Below are 4,481 nucleotides of genomic sequence, written 5' to 3'. Positions count from 1 at the left end.
TTTTCATGATAATATTTACCAACTTTCTGACAGCCCTTGAGTTCTCCCAAGGAATGAGGCTTTGTAAATAGGGTTGGGGGTGAAACGGATCCCTACAAAGAAAGCCATGTCAGGTACCTTGTAGGAGCTGCTGCAGGGGACTCTACAAGGCCCTTGCTTTGCAGAAGAATGAGGTTTGTTCATGCCTTGTTTCAAATCAAGACAGCCATTCCCATTTCACCCCTCYTTTCAGGAACACCCTAGGGCACCATAACACCTTGCAGCATGAGATGCCAGTTCCTGATGTCACCAATCCCAAGGRAAGTCCAGCCCACCACAAGACCAAAGAAATTTGGTTCACATAYTCTCACCCTGAAATGCAGAGCGATGTATGCACTTTATCAGTCCCCCAAATTTGTGACTTTTGACAACAGCAAGCCCACAGCCTCTGTTGCCACTACCACACTGAAGGATGCAATGACTATTTTCTCCCATGAGAGAAAAGCCTGTGGTAAACCAAACCCCCGTATGTATTAGGTACTGGATAAACACCAGTGAAGTGTTAAGTAGTGGTATTTAAAAAACCCCAAATGTGTTATCACTTCCCATTCTCCACRGATCCTCCATGCTCAGTGACAGTTGTATTGCTCACTAGACAACCTCAGGACAAAACCTCACAAGTTSTGCATGAGCTGAGTAACAAAACCTGGGTCACTGAACTGGAGCTCCTTGAGTACAGTTCACTGTTACAATTWGTTAGGGCCAAACCCCACCCGGCATCTCCACAAACATCAAGCAGGTCACCCAGCAGTTCTTTCAGTGCCTCCATGACTCAGGAGTGATATGGACAAAAGAGGAAAGAGCAGAGGTTGTGTTTGGAKTTGAATTTGCTGTTCAAAAGTGCAGCATAAACGAGGTACTACCAAGATGATATTTCAACTTGCAAAAAAAATAACGTGCAATTTGCAAGTAATTGCTGTTTCTGTAGAAACTTRAATTGCATTTTGTCCCAATGATTTGGAATTTCTTAAGAGTAATGTGAATAGATTCCAGGTCATCTTAAATCCTAGTTCTTCCRGACACATTTTATATTTCTGGGAGCAAGCAGTATATTTTCATTAACTGAAGGAAATATTCTAGAAGTAAACTCAGGGAACAGGAACTGCCAACATAGACCACATCACCCACAGAAATCTCACCTATATTAGATCTCAATARAATGCCAATATTTGGTCTTACTTTCCCATAAGGAAGGAGGCATACCTTCTTGGGGTTATCAAATGGTTATGTCAAAAAAATGGGGGGAGGTTTGAAAAGGAAACAATCATCTTCATTTGGTCCCAATTTAATTTCTGACAACATATGCAAGCCTAAACAATTCAAGCCCTGAAGGAAAAGTCTGCATCCCTACACTCATAGTCATTGTTCTCAGATGTAGAGATATGGACCATTTTCATGCTGAGAAATACTTTATGTATTATCAAACAAATTCTACCTACAGCTGAGAAAAATCTTGAGGTGTTTTAAAGCATTGTCATCAAAACATCATCAGAAAGAAGACAAATAAGCAAAAAAATGATTCTAAAACATCTCCCTTWGGATAGACTGGAGGAAAGCCACTGGCATCACAGCAGCACCCTCTAGTGCTGCTGTCACTGGGTTTTGCCAGCACTTCCTGGATRAAACTCGACATTTGGTGTCAGGATAAAACTCCTCCTGTCCTAGACACAGCTCACAATAAGGTCAGAATATCAACATCATCTTACAGACCGAATGAGCACAGATGGCTGTGGAGACATCCACCATYACTAACACACACTTTCAGACAGCTTGCAATCAGCTCTGTTAACAACACCTACAGCCCAGGAACTCCCAAACTATGGAAATAAAGACCAGGGCAAAGGTGGAGATTGTTTTTTGGTTGTTCAGTGGAAAAGAAATGAGACTGCTCCCACATATTCCAAGTAATGCAGAGGTGCAGCCTGAAAGTAACAGCTGTCAGGCTGCTGTGTTTTGCCCCAGGTAGCAATGAAACCCCACAGAGCCTCTTGCTGGATTTCCCTGGTGGGATGGGGAACTGGAAAAGGACAAAACTCATGGGTTGAGATAAACAGTTTWATGTGTAAAGCAAAAGTGGCGCACACAAGGAAAGCAAAACAAGGGATTTMTTCACCACTTCCYTAGGCTCCATCAAACATAACGTGGCTTTTGGAGGGCAAAGCCCTGTGCCTGGAGCAGCAGCTCTTGGCTGTAGAGGTGAGGGGCTGCCCCAGGGCAGGCAACACGGGGTGGATGTGCAGCTCATGCAGAAACCTGGCTGAAGCCACCAGCCTGCTGGCCTCAGTCCATCTGTGCTGCAGTTGTGTGGCTGAGCAGGGCAGCCCCTGTGTCCTGTACCTCATCCCCAGAGCTTGCTGCCAAGCCCTTGGCATCTCTGCCCACCAGAGCTGTGCAACTGCACGCCTGGCTTTGGAGGATGGGCTTTGCAGTGAGCTCAGTCCCAGCTGAGGCAGAGGAGAGGGCTTCCAGAGAGCTTTAACCCCCATGACAATCCRCTCCTTGACAGATGCCAGGTTCCAGACGAGCAGCCTCTTCTCAGCAGAAATCCCCCATTACTTGCAGTAATAGAGCTTGGGATGCACTGCCACAAGGTTCCCTGCTGCTTAGTGTAACCTGGGGCTGAGATGAGCTCCTGCTTCATTGCCCATGGCTGTGAGCTCGGTCTGGGCACAGGCACAGCACAGCCTCCCCTGCCCACTGCCCCTCACACCTCGGCTCCTGGCAGCAGCACGGGCTGCTGCTGTTTTGTCCTTGCTCATGCAGACCGGTCTCTGAAGCAGTGCCAGCTGCCCTGAAGCACCAGGGCCCAGCTCATTCCCTGCTCCCTGCAGCACCATGGCTGAAGGGTGACACAGAGCCACACAACTGAAGATCTTAGGCTGAGGCCTGAGCCAGCTTGGGGGAATGTTTTACCGTGGGTGGTGACTTCCCTCACACACGGGACCAGCTCCAAATGCAGGTCTCACTGAAAGCAAGGGCTGTAGCCATCCTGTTTGCTGAGTATTACAGGCAACAAAATCCACAAATCCTTCCTCATATGCCTGTTTCTCCTTGACTGAAGCTCAGTCCCTTCAGTGCAGTTGCAGCACAGCCCTTCCTCCTCCTCCTCTGTCCCTCCTGCCAGAAAGCTTGCCCAGCCTGTGCCTAGCAGAGCTAGGCTGCTCTGAGCACCAGCAATAATGCTCTGGGCTGCTGTTTAACCTGTGTTAAGTGCCCCAGCTGCTACCAGGTCAAGAGCTACAGACCAGGGAGCAAAGGATCAGAACCCCTTCCCTGGCAGTGCCCTGCCACCGAGGAAGCAGCACTCCAGTTTGGAGTTACACTGGCAAGTGCCAGCTGGGAGTGGAGCTTGTTGTGTTCCTTTTCCTGGCAGCAGTGCCCAGAGCTCACRGCCACGTGCAGGGCTCCTGCCAGTCTGTGCAACCACTGGACAGCAAATGTTCCTCCCCAAAGTGCCTCGACATCTGCACGCACTGTGAGCATGCAGAGCACCTGCCACAGCAGCACAGCACAGAAAGTACGTGTGGTTTGAGGTACTAATGTAGCTGGGAAAGAAACTGTTGTATTGTTCAGCTGTTGTAGCCAAAGAARTGCACCCTAAGCCTTGTATGAGCTGTACCTGGAGAATTCCAGCAGCAAAAACCAAGGTAGCCAGGTTTTGAATTGTGGGGGAGGAATGCACAGAGAAAGCAAGCTCTGGCTCTTGCCATGGTAACTGCTGCCAGGCAGCAATATCTGAATGTGCTGAGCCTCACTCCAAGCTGCGTGCAGCCCAGGAACCCAGAGCCAGGGCACCAAGCCCCTGCTCAGTCAGCCCCTGTTCCTCCTGCTGTCTGTCCCCAAAGGAAAGCATAACGTTCTGTAGCCTCAGATGGTCAGTCCCAGCCCACACCACAGGGTGTACTGGAGAGAGACCCACAGCTACCAGCCTCTTTCTGAACACCAGAAGGAATAATCAACTGGTCTTATCTGCCCTCACCACAGCCAAGCACCAGTCTATGACAAACACCTTTGGCCCTGGCCTGCTGCATTGAGGTAGAGGCTGTAGGCAGTAACATTCCTCCCCCTACACCTCCTCACTACTCCTGCACCAGCTTCAAAGCTGATTTATTGCCAGCCWGCTCCATGTGCCTGCACTGCTCCAATCCACAGTCACAGTGAGCATCACGTACCTCTGAACTTGCCAGGGCAGCACAGACAGCAAAGGCACCTGTGACCACAGTCCCCCAGTACAAAATGTGCACAAATGCARCACCCAAGGCCCAACACATTGGGACAGTTGTTGCTCCTACAGCAGCTGAGGGAAGAGGAGAATGGGTTAAAGGCTGAACTCAATGGTTAGGAGGGCTCACTGCAGGGAACAATTTGCAGCAGGAAGCTGCTGCCTATGAAGAGCAGCATCCCATTGTTAGGTCTGATGGGCTGCACCAGGACAGAGGCAC

Source organism: Malurus melanocephalus, unplaced genomic scaffold (genome assembly GCF_030028575.1).
Source record: "Malurus melanocephalus ecotype Western Australia unplaced genomic scaffold, MMel_1.1 scaffold_957, whole genome shotgun sequence".
Lineage (NCBI taxonomy): Eukaryota > Metazoa > Chordata > Aves > Passeriformes > Maluridae > Malurus > Malurus melanocephalus.
The sequence above is the reverse complement of the archived record's forward strand: the minus strand, read 5'-3'. Positions refer to the sequence as shown.